Here is a 17,050-nt window from a genome sequence, read left to right on the forward strand (position 1 = left end):
TGAACATGATCATCAAGCAGTATTGTTCTGGGACCATTGAACATACCTATCACACCTGCCAAGGCCACATCTCAACTGTGTCTCCCCAATCCATGCCCAATATCAGTAGTGTCAAGCCAGGTGTCCAGAGGCAGGAACTACAACATGGTGATGATGATGACAAAGAAGAAAGAAGCCAATCAGGAAGAGAGACAGAGGAACAAGATGCAAGAGGCAGCCATATGCCAGAGAGGGCAGGTCTGCAAACCGAGACTAGTGATGGATAGACTATATTCAGCACTTGTCCTGCCACTCAGCCCAGAGGAAGGACGAAGGAAGATGTTCCCTGGATCTCCTGTGGATGGATTCCAACTATCAGCCCCTCGGAAAGTTCTCAATGTTGCACAACACAGAGACCAGGCTTATGTGGATGGATGGATGAGACAGACAAATGGGTTATGGAGTAGAGTCTCTGGGCTACAAAGCTTCCATTTAAGCTCAGTGGCAGGATCCTCTCTCTGAATTCTCTGTCTCCTTGCTAGTAAAAATGATGACGGTGCTGGTAACACCTTACCTTACAAGACTGAATCAGATATAACCTTCAACCTTGCAGGTCAGGTGTCCGGCTCATAATAAACACCCAGTTTCTTGGGAGAATCTCCATCTCCTAGCTTTGGTCCAGTGAAGCAATCTCTCTAATTGCTGCTCTGGAAAGGAGCATCCTGTAATTCCACAATAGGACAACGGGGAGCAGAGAAATGCTGTGGGAAATCAGATGCCAAGCAGGAGAGCAGCAGGGGAGGAAGCCTAGTGACGGATGTGATTGCAGGATGCTTGCAGACAGATGTAGGCAAGCTGATGTTTCCCACACCTGGTCACAACAGCCCAGAGGTACCCAGCTGACTTCAGGACCTCGTGGCTATGCCTTTAACCCAAAAACATATCACCATGCCAATTCCCCACCCTCCGAACTGCCCCAAGTCCTACATTTATACACCGCAGACCCTGAACCCCCTGGGACAGGAAATAGTCCCTGTCTCATTTCCTGCCCATAAATAATACCCTACAAAGAGTGCTCACTTGAGTTACATTATCTTGATTTGTAGTTGCCTCATGAGCAAAAGACAGGCTTGGGGAGGAGAGAAGCAAGAGCCAAGAACCCTGCAAAACTCTCTACTTCCCTGCGACCAGAGGGTTACAGTGGAAAGTCTAGGTGGGTTGTTTGTGGGTTTGGTTGGCTGTTCTCCAGTGCTGGGGATGGAACCCAGGGCCTGGGGCATGAAAAACAAGCATTCCACTACTGAGCTATATTCCTTAGTCCTTTTGGGGCTGGGTCTCATGGTTCTCCTGCCTCAGCTTCCCAAGTGCTGGAATGAAAAGTGCATACCACCATAACCTGGCAAGGGCTGTATTTAAAATGCCTCTGTAGTTGGTCTTTCTTGTCAGACTTTCTTTTGAGACCGTCACCCTCACCCAATAACGACACAGAGACTTATTACTGATTATGAAAGCTCAGCCTTTAGCTTGGGCTTGCTCCCAACTAGCTCTTATAACTTAAATTAACCTGCTTACACTAATCTGCATTCTGCCACAGGGCTTTTTACTTCTCTTTCATTCTGTATGTCCGACTTCTGTGTCTCACTGGTATCTCTCAGGTGCCTAGATTCATCCCCCTGAGTTCCCCTCTCTCCCAGAAGTCCCACCTAACCTCTTCCTGCCTAGCTATTTACCATTCAGTTCTTTATTAAACCCATCAGGAGGCTCCTTGGCAAAGACACATCTTCACAGTGCACAAAATATTATCCTTCAACATGCCTCCATGTTCGAGGAGAGCAGCAGTTGTGATGATAAGAGCTGCCTTTGTGGGACTACTTTAAACACCCATCCATCATCTCCAGAACTAGCTAACATTTCCATGTGAGTGTGCCTCAGGTATAGAAGGCACTGGCATTCAACTGCCCAACTATGGAGTCACCTTCAAACCCTAGAAAGTAGGAGCTATTGCCATTCCCATTTACAGGCAGGTTTTAGAAAGTTTATCCTACTTTCTCAAGATAATGCCCATCATCCCTGTGGTCCACAGGAGGAAACCAGTAGGAGGAATCTACATGAGAGTGCTAAGTCAACCTCATGTACCGGCAGCTAAGAACCCCAAGTTCACATACTACATGTTTCATTGTGGTTGAGAAGCATTTATAATGTCTCTAGACCCAGTTCCTCCATTTACAATATTAGAGTGTGGACTCATGGCTCCTTGGTAGTTGCAAGGGCTATAGAACTTCTCAGAAGTAGCTTTGAGCTTACAATCAGGTGGTGTGGTTTGTATTTTGTTCTGACGATGTCTTCAGTCTCTGAGATATTGAAGAATCCACTTTCTCTTCCACACCTTAATCTCTGTAAAGACGACACCAGCCATCAACTTTATACTGAAAGCACTCTCAAAGCCTCTCTACCACCCAGGAGGGAGATATTTCTAAAAAGTTCACCTCATAAGTCCTTTGAAACTTTCTAAGCTTCACGGTTCAAGCTTACCTAACAGGCAATAGATGCAAAGTTTAACCCAGATCTGTATAGCTCCCATTCTCTGCTCTAAGATACATCCAACTGGACCTCCTGGAAAATGGGGGTGTGCTCAGGGGAGCCTGGAATGATGCACAGGTGTCTTGCTCAGGTTCTCACGATCCTTAATCCCCAGGTCATTGGAATTTGACATAGTCTCACAACCTTTTGTTGAGTGAGTGGATAGGCAGATTGGTTGATGAGTAAAATGGATATAATGCAAAGGAAAGCAAATGAAACAATAAAAAACTGCACAAATACCCACATATATTGTGAATTGACCAAGAGCCATCTGGTTTAGATGCTGGGGTGGATGCCAGAACATCTTTACACCCCTAGAGAAGACCTCTGACATTAGCGAACCAACTAATGTGGCCTCTTCAAAGCAAGGCACAGGGTAGATACTTTGTGTCTCCCTTGAACACCCTTATAAGTCATTCAATAGGGCATTCACAATGTGATAAGGGTACAGTTGTGACAGCTGATCTTGGTTGTCAACATACTTGGGATCTCAACTGAGGAACTGAATTCATCAAATTGGCCTATGGGCAAGCCTGTGGGGGCATTTTCTTGATCACTGAATGATGTAGGAAGGCCCATCTCACTGTAGGTAGTGCTATCCCTGGGCAAGTGGACTTGGCGCATCCAAAAGAGGCAGCTGAATACGAGCCTGGAACAAGCCAGTAAACAGTGTTCCTCTATGGTCTCTGCTTCAGCTCCTGCCTCCAGGTTCCTGCCTCCAGGTCCCTGCTTTGGCTTCCCTGTGGTATGGAAAAGTGAAATAAACTCCTTCCCTCCAAACTGCTTTTAGTTATTGTTTATCACAGCATCAGAAACCAAACTAGGGAGTGGTGACCAGGTCAGCTCAGGTTAGAGACATGGAAGAGCCAAGGTGAAGGGGCCTAGACTACCATACACCAAAGAGACAGTTTGTTTCCTTCCCCCGTCCCTCTGCCAATGGCCCATCTTGGTTCCAACATCTGTCCAGAGATTAGAGGTTTCTGGATAAAAAGCTTGAGGACATGCCTGGAGCTCCCAACTGAGGAATGAGGTTGAAAAAACAGAAACGGGACACCTAGCTGACATGAATATCCCCTGAGTTCTCTGGCATCTGGATTCCATGAAAAAGCAGCAGAATCTCGTCCACTCTTAGAGGACACTCCCCAGTTCAAGGCCAAGTCTTCCTTCTTATATTTTCATTCCTCCTACCAAAGTTTGCTATCCCATCCCACCCCACTTATCCATCCTCTGCCAGGCATTGGTCAAGGTATTTGGGTTATCACGGATATCCCTGGCCAGCCTCAGCTTGAGTCTGGCCACAAAAGCAAACCTTGCTGGGATGTCACTCAGTGGTAGTGCACTTATCTAGCATGCACAAGGCCCTAGGTTCAATTCTCAGCACTAAGAGCCAGAACCACATTCTGGAACCTGTCCTGTGTGTTGGCTGCTTGCTTGCCCTTCTCTAAGCAAAGGGCTCAAAACTATGTTTAGATGCTGGGATGGAGGCTACAATTAATTCATACCTACCTTTAGGGAAGAACTTTGATGTTAGTGAGCTTGCTGGTGATGCCTCTCTTCAAAAGAAGGGCACAGGGATCAGTGAGATGCTGCCTAGTCTGATGACATGAATTTTATCCCTGGAACCCACAAAGTGGAAAGAGAGGACTGACTTCTGAAAGTTGTCTTCTAACCTCCCCATGCATATTATAACATGCACAAATACAAAATATAAATAAATACGTATATAAATAAAATGTGAAAAAAAAATAGCTTCAAAAGAAGGGTAGAGGACCAGAACTCTAGGCCATTCCGTAATGAAAGTAGTATATGCACGGTAGCCCCCTACACAGGTCTATGAGAAGAAATGGGTCCCTTATTGGTGACTCAGGGAATGGATCATATTGATCCTAGCTAGGTGCTGAAGCTACAGTAGAGATGAGAGGCAGCTCCCTACAACCCCCAACCCATCCCATGCATGCCCAAACATGCTGGCCTTGGGAAGGGAGGCAAACAATGGCAAGGAAGTCTGGGAGAACAGAGAGATGGGCAGAGGAGATGCAGGTGGGGCAAGGCTGAAGGAAGTGCTAAGGGCATGCAGGACCCAGAGGCAGCTGCAGGGAGCTTGTATCATTCATCCACTTGTTCATTATACTCACTCATTCACTTGTTCACAACTTACTCCATCAAGAGACATTTGTTCTGAACCTCCACCATCAAACCCCACTGAGCTCAATAGATAAGTTGACTTGCAAGCCTGAATTCCTTGTTTTCTCCTGAAGATGATGGCTCTAAAGAAAAGGATTGGTTTCCAAATAATAATCCTGTGAAGGAAAATCACATAACAGGTCAAAATAATCATATTCACCGGAACGTATGAATGCATCATGGCGGTTAGAGGCTCAGTGGCTGAGGGCTTCCGGAAAGTAAGGCGGAATGGGCCCGCACACATCCAAAGAGCCAGGAGTAGCTGAGCTGGGGAGAAGCTGGCTGCAGGCAGGCCTGGGAACCAGTAAAGCCGTCGATGGCTGCTGGGCTGGGTTTGACTTGCTGAAGACAAGGTTGGCACTTCCTTCATCTTGAGCAGGGAGAGTTTAGGAAGACATTTAAACTGGCAAAGTTCACTGACTGCATCCCTCAGAGCAGTTACAAAACTAAGACATTAGGATGAGCACTTCAGGCCTATGGTGGGATAATTGATAATAACACATGTCCACATCCGTGTTTCTTATAGGGTGTGTGGAAACATTTAAATACTAACATATGTAGATGTCAGACAATTCTAGCAGGCATGAGCAAACGGTAATTTGCAGCTATTTTTCTTGGGTCTCCGTGCACCTGGAATAAAGAGGTCTCAGGCAGCACCCGAATCATAACTGGAGTTTGACCACTCAAATGCCCATCCTGCATGCAAGGACCCTTGGCTGATCGAGTTCTTGCTGAACTTAAACATTTCCATTTTCTTCTTGAGAACAGCTGGTCTCAATCTACCAAATAACCCCTTTGCACACTTGAAGACCATTATTAAGATTCCCTTTGGCCATAAACATATGAAGAAGTGTTTAACAAATGAAAAAAAAATGTTTAGCCTCGCCAGTAATCAAAGAAATTCAAATCAAAACAACAAAATGCAATTTTTGCCTATCAATTTGGTAACTTTTTAAAATGATAGTCTTCAAGGCTGGCAAGAGGAGGGCCAGGCAGCAATTTCGTACATTGCTGGTGGGAGCATAAATTGATACAATCTCTCAGGAAAGCAATCTGGCAATATGCTATCAAGACCCTGAAAATTGTCCTCACCCCTTAACCCAGTAACTCGACTTGTGGGAATTTGTCTCAGGAAAACAGTCAAGAATCCGAGAAGGATTTCTGTTTAGAGGTATTTGTGATAGCCCCTGGTATTTTGAATTATGAGTCATTAAGTACTGCCTGCGAGTTGGGTGGTGTCATGGACTGTATTAGAAAGTTACTAAAGGTTTCAGATAAGTGCTGGGGATATTGCCCAGTGGAAGAATGCTTGCCCAGGATGAATGAAGCCCCTGGGTTTAATCCTCAGTAAAACACACAGGCACACATGCACGCATGTATGCATGCATTATATTATCAAAGTATGTCTAAGGGCATGTAATCACCCTAAAATTCAAATCATAAGCACACACAATAAGATGTGAAGCCAAATAGAGCACTATTTTAATTATGTAATTATATTTGCTTATAATTTTACATGTGTGTAGAAAAGACTAAATGCAAACATGGCAAAATATTGTTTTTATTAAAGATGATAGAGTTATGGGTGGCTTCTTATTTTCTACTTTATAGTTTAAGAGCTCATGTTAATGGACACACATACACACACACAGCCCTGAATTTTTTGTGAAACAGGGTTCCATGTATCCTAGACTGGTCTGGAACTCACTATGTAGCCAAGGATGACCTTAAAATTCTGATCCTCCTGCCTCTGCTTACTAAGTGCTGGGATTGCAGGTATGGGCCATCACACCCAGTTTATGGGGTGCTGGGGATGGAATGTAGGGCCTCATGCATGCTAAATAAGCATTCTGCCAAATGACACCCCCTCCCCACCCTCCCCTACCCACATTGCCCTTCGTCTAAACAATGAACTAAAAAGGGTTTCAGAGTTTTCCTGGGTAGGTCAGATCGTGAATATTTGATGCTTTGTGAATCATACAGTCCATGTAACAATTACTCAGCTCCACTGTTCTAATGCAAAAGTAGCCACAGACAACGTGTCAGCAAATGGGCATGGCTTTTTTTAAATTGTGTGTGTGTGTGTGTGTGTGTGTGTGTGTGTGTGTGTGTGTGTGTGTGTGTTTCACCACGGGGTCAAACTCAGGGCCTTTCATGTACTGAGTAAGCTTTCTATCACTAATCTACATAGCTGTATCCACATTTCCCCTTTTAAAAAATGAAAATTAATAGTTAATCCATTTTAGGCTATAGCTTTAGTTTGCCGACACCCAGTTGAAAAGATTTAAATCCTTCTCAGACCCAAATAGCTATAGTCTCAAATACATTGAAGTAGGAAGGATAGAGAGAAGAATTTTGTACCCATCTTACTATCAAAACATCAGTCTGAAAATGGAGTCTATGACTCCATCTTTCATCTTGGTAACTTGACCCACCACCCACTTTACCCCTCAATGCAAATGTGGGTATATGTGGTGATATTTTGTTTGTGCTCTAACAAATAAAGCTTGCTTGGCGATCAGAGTGTAGACCTAGCCACTAGAGAGGCTAGGCAGTGCTGGCACACACCTTTAATCCCAGCACTTGGGATCTCATGCCTTTGATCCCAGTACTTGGGAGGCAAAAGCCTTTAATGGCAGCACTTGGGAGGAGGAAACAGGAAGTGATATGGCTGGGCAGAGAGAGGAATATGAGACGGGAGGAAACAGGAGCTCAGCCTTTCCAGTTTGAGGATTCCTAGAGTAAAAAGTCTCTCTAGTGGCTGGCTGTTCTGCTTCTCTGATCTTTCAGCTTTCACCCTGTTATCTGACTCCAGGTTTTTATTATTAAGACCAATTAGAATTCCTGCTACAGGTAGAGGGGGAAGAAAGCCAGACACAGAGAGGGCTATGGAAACTTAACTGTGTTGGTGGTGACATGGTTGAGGTTCTTTCTCCCAACCACATGGCTACAGGGGCTTCCAGAAAGTGGGTACATTGTCCTACCAACCTGTCTCCTTGCCAATGTGTTTCAGAGGACAGTAGAGAGGGAGAAAGAAAATGAATGCGCTGTTTTCTGCACACTTAGGGGTGCTCAAAAGGAATAAGATTTTTTTTTTTTGGTAGATTAAGGAAGGTGCATGCTATACTGATAGCAGCCGATAAATGTATGCCTTTACATGCACGACCCTTTGAAATTTCTCTCCTTAGGACTGAAGTCCTCGGTGCATGCACAGCCACTGCCAGGCACAGGGCCTGCTCCCCACTCCCACCTCTTCTCCATCCCAGCTTCTTTGGTTGGTTTCCAACAGGAACTCCCTGTCTAATCCATGCTAGACACCACGCACTTGTCCTGGATCAGAAAGGAAGTGCAGAGCCATTGCATGCCAGGTGAGAAGTAAGGAGACTGTACAGTGACAGTGGCACTCGGGGGCCTCAGGTTCTTTGTCATTTATCCTTACAACCAATTGATAAAGAGTGGAAAAATACCAATTAAAATGTAGCAAGAAAAGGGCCCCTCCAAGGTCCTCTTCAGGCTCTTGATTTTTATTCCCCTGAACTGCCTTGACCTCACTCCTAGATGACCCAAAAGATAAGTAAGTCAGCTTTCTTGAGATTTTGTATTGAAAAAAAAAAAATAGAAGCTCCAATGAGTCACCTCCTTATAAAATCTTCCACATACCATAACCAAGAAGGAAGACATTTACACTCAACCCCTGCCTCCAACCCACGCTCATTAGTCAACTGTCCACCCGTGGCTTCTTTTCTCTGTTCGAGATTGAGCTTAATCAGACTCATTTTCCTTTTGGATAGAAACAACTGGTTCTTGGGGCTGGAGAGACGGCTCAGTAGGTAAACGGCTGGCTGGAAGGCATGAAGAACTGAAATGCACCATACCCGAGCAGAGGAAGGTATTCATTCTAACAGTGAGTATGGGGATGCTTCAGGGAGGGGCAGGGTTTAATTTAAAGCACGAAGAACAAAAACAGAGATAGAGAAAGTGCTTCTGGGTAGAGGACATCAGTTAGTTTTCTGTTGCCCTAACAAAATCCCTGAGATATCCCAGTTACAAAGAAAAAAACATGGTTTAATTCGCTCACTGTTCTGGAGATACAAAGTTCAAGGTTAGGAAGCCTGATTGGCACAGGCTCTAGAGCAGCAGTCTGCACGACATCATGGTGGGAAGAAGGGCATCACCTCATCAGCAGACAGGAAGTCAGAGAGGGGTTCAGGGGCCTGCTCACTCTTTCCTTACAACTCATTCTTGACACTATTATTCCCTTCCAATGGTCCTAATGGTTTCAAGACCTCCCTACATCCTACCTCTCAAAGATCCCATCAGTCACCACACTAAGGACCACATCTCTCACTCATGGACCATTGGTAAACAAGCAAAATCCAAAGTATACTACAAGCAGTCATTGAGAGCATGGGCTGGAGACAGGGGCAACCAAAGCTTCCCAGGAAGTGCACAGGACAGCTGGACAGTCAGGTACAGACAGTGTAGAGTATAAGAGTGGCAGGAACTAAATATACTAAAGGGAGCCCATCACTAAGAAGCCAGGGACACGGCTGATCACATGTTATCCCAAGGGCCATGGATTGTCAAGTCAGGAAATGATGCTGCTGCATCATCTTATGGAGAAGCTGGCACTGAGAACCCAGAATGGAGCATGGATGAGCATTGGAAGCATGGACTTGCAGGTCTCCTGGGTAAGATCCTGACTGCAGAGGAAGAGTGGGAGATCACCCAAGAAGAGGGGAGATGAGATGATGCTTGGGGGACACAGGCAAGTGAGATTCAGTTCTGTGCAAGAGGGAGCAGAATCAGGGTGCCTGGGAAGAAGGTTGGAGGATGGCTGATTGGATCGACAGAGCCAGATGCTCCCAGAGGACTGAGTAGGCTGGAAGATGCAATTAGAAAACCTTTTGAAAGTCCCATCTCCTCAGGACAGTAGAGACAGCAGGCAATTGTGGTGGGTTGAGGAATGGGAAGGAGGGTAGGAAGTGGATTCAATAACCACAGATGACACTGGATAAATCTGTGAGTGGAAAAAAGGAAAGAAGGGAGACTGATTTGAGGTTATAATCAAGAAAACAGGCATTTAAAAGGGGGTACGGTATGCACGTGGTGTGAGCGTGTGTGTGTGTGTGTGTGTGTGTGTGTGTGTGTGTGTGTGTGTGTGTGTGTAGGTCAGAAGTCAATATCAAGTGCCTTCCTCAGTACCTCTCCACTTTTATTTTTATTTATTTATTTATTATTTACTTTTGAGACATTGTCTCTCACTAAACCTGGAGCTCACCAAATCAGTTAGACTGGCTGACCAGCAAGCTCCAGGGATCTGCCCAGCTCTATCTCTCCCCAGCCAAATGATGGAGTCACAGAAATGCATTGCTACATTCAGCTGTTTTTGTGGATGCCAGAGATCAAACTCGGGTCCTCACATCCACACAGTAGGCACTTTACTGACCGACGCATCTTTCCAGCCCCACGTTTGGAAAGTTATGTGGGACTCAAATGTGTCTGAACACCAAGAGGAAGATTCTAGAGATAAGACAAAAGCCAACAGAAGAAAGGCTAGCACACAATCAAACCCTGATTTGAATAGACCGTGAGATGAGTGAGGGCGTGGATGGTGGTGTGCTGGTGATTGTTGGGATGAAGGTGGGAATGGCGATGGTGGTGGGAATGGTGATGGTAGTGATAGTGATGATGGTGATGGTCGTGATGGTGGTGGTGACAGTGGTGTTAATGGTGATGGCAGTAATGGTAATTAGTGGTGGTAGTGGTGATGATGATGATGGTGGTACTAGTCTAGACAATTACTTCCTCCTTACATGCAAGTTCCCCATTCCCCATGGTGTTAACTAATCCTCACAATAACCCCCATTCTACGTGCACATAAGGCAATCAAATTTAAGAGAAAACAAGTCAGCTATCTACGAACAAATACCAAATTGCAAAACGGGGATTTCAAGCCATTTGTGCCCAGGGACACGGGCTTATGGGACACTTGGAGTCAGCTTAGAGTGGTGGCCAGGGCCTCTCCCAAGAGCTGGAGGTGAGATCATCTCCTGTGAATGGTGGGGATGGACTGCAAAGCCAGGCAGAGGAGTGGAAACAGCTGCTGAGAAGAATGTGCTAGGGATGGGCCGGGGAAAGAGGGCACCAGGAGCCTTCCAGAGCACTGATGGCTTCCAGAGCTTCCAGGAGCTCCGTGGCTCTCTCATCACTTCATTCCCGATGCTGCTTCCTGCACAGAATGTGTGTCCACGCTCTTTGGGGTCTTTTCGTCTTTTCTCCTCTAATCTCAAAGGAATAAGTCAGGAAACCAATGGAGAAGAGATAGAAAATTCCAGGGAGTGGAGCTGGCCCCCAGGCCACCCTCTGCCACTCTCGGTCTCCCTTCGGACCACCAGCTCCCACTCCATTAGTCACCCACCTCGTGCCACATCTTCCTACTGGAGCTGTCTCGGTGGACAGTTAGAGAAGAGAGGGCTTCACTTTGAGGCCAGATCCCAAATCTGTATCTGAATCAGCAAACTGACTGACTACCTCAGACGTGGTAGCAGACATAGACAGACCAACTCTCCCTCTTTGGACAGAAATCCACCCAACAAACACACTGCAGGTGTTGGACCAGGCTTGAAGATACACAATTACTGCATATGGGACAAGGCCCACCAACTACCATAACAGACCAATTAAGTCACTGGTTAAATTACTAAGATCCGTCTGAGACAAAAAAAAAAAGCCTTGAAGAAATTTGACTCATTTTAATATTTTATAAAAATGGCTAACAGGACCAGGGAATTGGCGGCAAACTCTAGAAGTGTATTGATTTGCTGTTTCCAAATGTCATTATCAACATACTAGAGCTTCATGGTTTGGCAGTAGCTTTTATTAGAATCTTCTCGGGGGCTAGAAAGATGGCTCTGTAGTTAAGGGCACTGGCTGCTCTTCCAGAGGACCCGAGTTCAATTCCCACCGACCACATGGTGGCTCACAACCATCTTTAATAGGATCTGATTCTCTTTTCCGGTGTGCACGAAGACAGAGCACTCAAATACATAAAATACACGAATAAATACATTCTTTGAATCTTGGGGCCCTCTTCTATAAAGTTAGCAGCTCACATGTCAGAGAGTAGACATAACTCAATCTCCATAATACAGAAAAGGCACAGAGAAATACCCATGTCTCTGTTCAGGGGGAATGGGGGTGTTAGATGAGATGTGAACAAGCAGTGCTCTAATCTACAGCAATGGTGGCTGTATTTGTAAGATGGGTGAAGAGAGAGGGAGACAGAGCCAGGGAGATGGCTCAGCTGGGAACATGCTTGCCCAGGACCTGAGTTCAGTCTCAAAACACAGGAATCCCCCAGCCTGGTGATATGCTCACATGTAATTCCAACACTGGAGAGTCAGATCCCTGAGGCTCACTGGCCATTCAATTTATCCTAATCAGCCAGTCCTAGACCAATCAGAGACCCTGCCTCATAAAACAGAGTGGACAACTGGAGAAGTCACCTGAGATTAACCCCTGGCCTCTCCAGACATAAAGATGTACACATACACACACACACACACACACACACACACACACATATAGATACACACAGTTTTATACACACACACACACACATAGATACACACATACACAGGTCCACAGGTCCACACACACACACACAGATACACACAGGTACACACATACTCAGGTACACACACACACACATAGGTCCACACAGGCACACACACACACACACCATATTTTTTCTTAAAGAGGAGGACTGTAGCTTTTGTGGGGGAGTGTCCAAATGTATGAGAAGCAGAGATCCTTGTGCTGCATATAGTGTGTGCCTAAGAACACATATGTAAGCACACACGCACATAGGCACACACGTACATACTCTTATGGGTTTCTTATGATCCATGTACCATCACCCAGTCCAGGTTAAGATCAAATATGGGCCTCTCTGAATCCTCCTGTTCCTGCAGCGCTCTCCAGCTAAGACCACACTCCCCCCACAACCCAGCCCTGTCCTCAGCCTGCTCTCCAGGCGATTTTCTCTTTCCCTTAAGTCGCCCTGAAAAGCAGTCCAGGGCAACAAATCCCCCCTGCTCCCCATGCTGGCAGTGCTCTAATTAATGCAGGAGAAAATTAATTACAGAGGGATTTTTCAAGACCTCTGCATCTAATGACCAGCCCTGGCTCCCCACAACCCCGCTAACTAATTGCGGCTCCCCATTGGCCAGGCCCAGCCCGGCCCTCTGCCTTCCCCTCCCCCTCCCCTCCCTTCCCAGAACCCAGGAACAATACCACAGGCTAATTAGGCAGGGAAAGAGTTTCTTGGCAAAGGGGGCGAATGCTAGGTCAGTACCTTGAACAACCCAGAAGAAAAACAAAACAGCATTAAAAAGGAAGAAAAAAAAAATGGGAGGTGGGTGAAACCTGTTAATCCCGGGCGCATTTCCGCCAAATATTCTCCTTTTCAAGTGTTTTCTTCCTGGTAAACAGCGTTCTGTGGCTAGCCCCGAAGATTTTTAGGACTCTGTTGCTTAGTAATATCGGGGAAAACACTAGGTCCCCACCTCGGCCCATTTTGTCCCTTCTGCCCCTTGCCTCCACCGCACTGACAGGCGGGGACACATTCCCACAGGAAGAGACAGCCTTCGTGTAGAGAAGAGCTGAGCTTTCTTCCCCTTCTGCCGCTCTATCTAAAAACTTGTCAGAGCCAGGAAAAGAAGGAGCTTGTAGCTCCCTGGCATGGCGTGGTAGGCCAGTGCTGGCTCTGCCCCCTGCAACTCTCTCTGGCAAAGTAAATGTGCTCGCCCCCCCCCCCACACACACACACATATACCCGTAATGCCCAGTGTGGTAGCCACTAGCCCATGTAGCCATTAGGCACTTCCCATGTAGCTCCTGACACTCAGCAGGGCACACTGTTTCATTGTCGTTAATGGAAATAATAGCTACGAAGAGAGTGTGGCTTGGGGACTCACAGATCCTGCCAACACCTCTCCAAGAGTACAGCAATAAGGTATTTCAGTGACTTTTGTGAAGGACAGAGGACGGAACAACTCAGGGAGCACACTGGCCTTGGTGTGAAGGTGACTCCCTCTGCTTTCTGTTACTTTGGGCATTGCTTTAATTGAGCCTCAGTCTCCCCTTTTATCAGGTTAGAGAGCCGCACTTCAGGGCTGCATGAAGGCTTCAGTAATGAATGCCCGGTCCCCTGGTGACTCCTTCCGATGCAGGAGAGCAAACAGAGCCTGACATGACCCTCTCCTTAGTTTTGGGGGTGATTTTTGAGGAGAAAGAAAACATGAAGTTGGGTGGGTAGGGAGGTGGAAAGGATCTGGGTGGGTTTGGGGGAAGAAAAGAAAACAATCAAAATAGATTGTATAAAAAGATTTTTCAAATAATTAATAAAATGCAATATAAAAATAAGACAGAGGGGAGAGAAAGAGAGGAGAGAGACAGAGAGACAGAGAATATCTCTGGCCTGCATCCCCAGAACAGTGGCAATGGGACTAGTATAAAGGGGAGGAAGAATGCTTGAGAAGCTGCAGAGAGAGAGAGAGAGAGAGAGAGAGAGAGAGAGAGAGAGAGAGAGAGAGAGAGAGATTCTCACCTGAGACATTTCCAGCACCATAAGAGCTGGCCTCATCTGTTAGAGGTCACCTAACAGGGACACCTTGTGCTTCCTCCTAGCCCTAGCCCTCCCCACCTCCCTCATCCCACTGCCCACACCTCTGGGAAGAAAGGTTTGGGTGGGGAACACACCATGTGACCTGGAAAGGGCTTGCCTCACCCGTAGTCCAGGAGGGGCCCTCAGTGAATGGAACAGGGCCTTTCTGGTTTCCATTTTGCGGTTTGCTTATGTTAAATTGCAGTTTCCATATAAAGCAAAGCCCCCAAACATGTTTTTAATAGCCAGGGAAAGGTCTTCCAAAGAGACAGGGGCTTGCAAGAAGCAATCCCGCAGGCAGGAAGCAATCTGTTCTTCCCTCTCCCACTAAGACACTAAACTGGGGTTTCTAAGAATCAGAGCAAAAGATTGCCCCAGGCTCTGATGACACAGCCTAAAAGCTGCCCTCTCTGTCCCATGCCCCTCAAGACCCTCCCTCACTGCCCCTTCCCTGGGCCTTCCTAATCTCCCCGCTCAGCAAGATGGCTGGAACAGTTGTCTCCACACTCCCCTGGCATCTGGAGAGCCTCATGGCCCACTCACTTCCCCTGCAAAGCCCCACTCACTCCCCCAAGCAGGGAGGGTCGAGATCATCACATGCTAAATAATTCCCTGGTAGGAGAATCTGGTCTGCTGCTGCTTGGCAGCAGAAAGACAGGAAGCTATTTAGATATATTATCTCCCTTTTCAGGAAGTTCCGAGGAACTTTTCTACTGCAGTTCACACAAACTTTCTGTCTAATGGTCATTTAGTTATGCCGGCTCATTAGGTCACCAGAGAGGAATGCTAGGCTCATTCAACCTCATTGCGGAGTCTCAGCTTGCTGCTCCAGATAGAAGGGAGAAGAGAGAACTTCCTTGGTCCCTCCGTAGACCAAGGGTAGGGGTTCAGCCTAGAGGTCACAAGGGTTCAACCCTAACCTCACAGTCCCTTCTTAGCGCCCACATAAGCCCCTCTTATTCATATAAGAGACTTCTAGCTTTTCAAAGGAATTTAGAGGGTAACAAAATGATGGGCACAATAAGTGCTCTCTGGGAAGTCAAAGAGGATCCTTGGCAGAGGTGCTAAGACTCCTGTTACCAAAAGTAATGCAATATAGAACCACAGCCAGGTCATAGGCATGCACCAGTAGCCAGCAACAGGTTTCCCTGCAGATGGGAATGGTCATGACTGATTGGTAATGCTGTTCCAAATACTATGCTAAGGGATTTACCAGAATTCACTCATTTAAGGCCCCCCACATCTCAAGATTAGGTAGGAACTATGAGGAAATTGGCCCAGAAAGCCAGACACTCAGCTAAAGATTATACCAATGGAGTGGCCAGGTTGCATCTGGCCCACACTGCTGTCCTTATTCATAGTGGCAGACATGCTCTGTGACTACAGCTTCCGGTATGGTAGGCGCTAGTGGCTGAAGACTTCTGAGCACTTGAAAAGCAGCTGTTGTGACTGAAAAACTAAGCATCTAATTTTATTTTATTATAACGCATTTAACTTTGAAGGCAGGAAGGATGGATAGAGTGGCATGCTCAAAGGGGGAAAAAAAACAGACTTCTTGGTGAGTCTCTCAAAGGGACATACAAGGATTAGTGAAAGAGACTCCACAGGGACGGGGAAATGGCTCAATGGTTAAAGAGCTTGCTGTCCAGATATGAAAATCAGAACTATGATCCCAAGAGCCTACAGAAATGCCTAGTGGACACTGTGGCCCACCTGTAACTACAGCCTAGAAAAAGGGAGACAAGAGATCCCTAGAGAAAGCTGTCTGGCAAGGCCATCCATATTGGTGTCCTCTGCGTGGGACTGAGAGACCCTGCTCCAATTAATAAAGCAAAAGAGTAATGGAAGATAAGTCTTAATATCAACCTCAGTCCTCTACATGCACACACACAGACACACAAACACACACAGGTACAAGCACGCACATCACACACACACACACACACACACACCCCACCCAGATACAAGCATGCAAATCACACAAACACACACATACATAACACATACACAGATACAAGCATGCACATCACACACACGCACGCACATAGATGCAAACATGCACACCACACACACAAATAAATGCCATACATGTGCAAACATGCATTATAAATGCATCTCTCCTCTCCCTCTCCCTCCCCCATCTCTCTCTGTCTCTCTGTGTCTCTGTGTCTCTGTGTCTCTGTGTCTCTCTCTCTCTCTCTCTCTCTCTCTCTCTCTCACACACACACACACACACACACACACACACACACACGGATATAGAAAAGGGGGGTGGGAAGACTACAAATTTTCTAGCTCTGATCAAAACAGCTGTCCTATGGACAGGTACAGGAACTTTGGAGGGAACAGAAGACACTCTTGGGGGAAATGACTTTGGCCTTAAGCATGTGTTTTCAGAGGCAAAAGCTTGGACGAATCTTAAATTAATGTCCATTCTTGGTTTAGATGGGCAGAGGGTAGATCAGAGGCTTCCCAGGAACATTCCCCTTCTGAGGCCTCGGAAAGAGACCGAGGCAGAACACAGGTGGACCACAAGACTCCAGAGGCATTTGGGTCACTGCTCCACTGGGGACAAATGCACACCATGTTTTCTGTGAGATGACAGACATCCAGTCACTTCAGCTCTGCAGTTTTATC

The sequence above is a fragment of the Peromyscus eremicus genome, chromosome 8a, assembly GCF_949786415.1.
Source record: "Peromyscus eremicus chromosome 8a, PerEre_H2_v1, whole genome shotgun sequence".
Lineage (NCBI taxonomy): Eukaryota > Metazoa > Chordata > Mammalia > Rodentia > Cricetidae > Peromyscus > Peromyscus eremicus.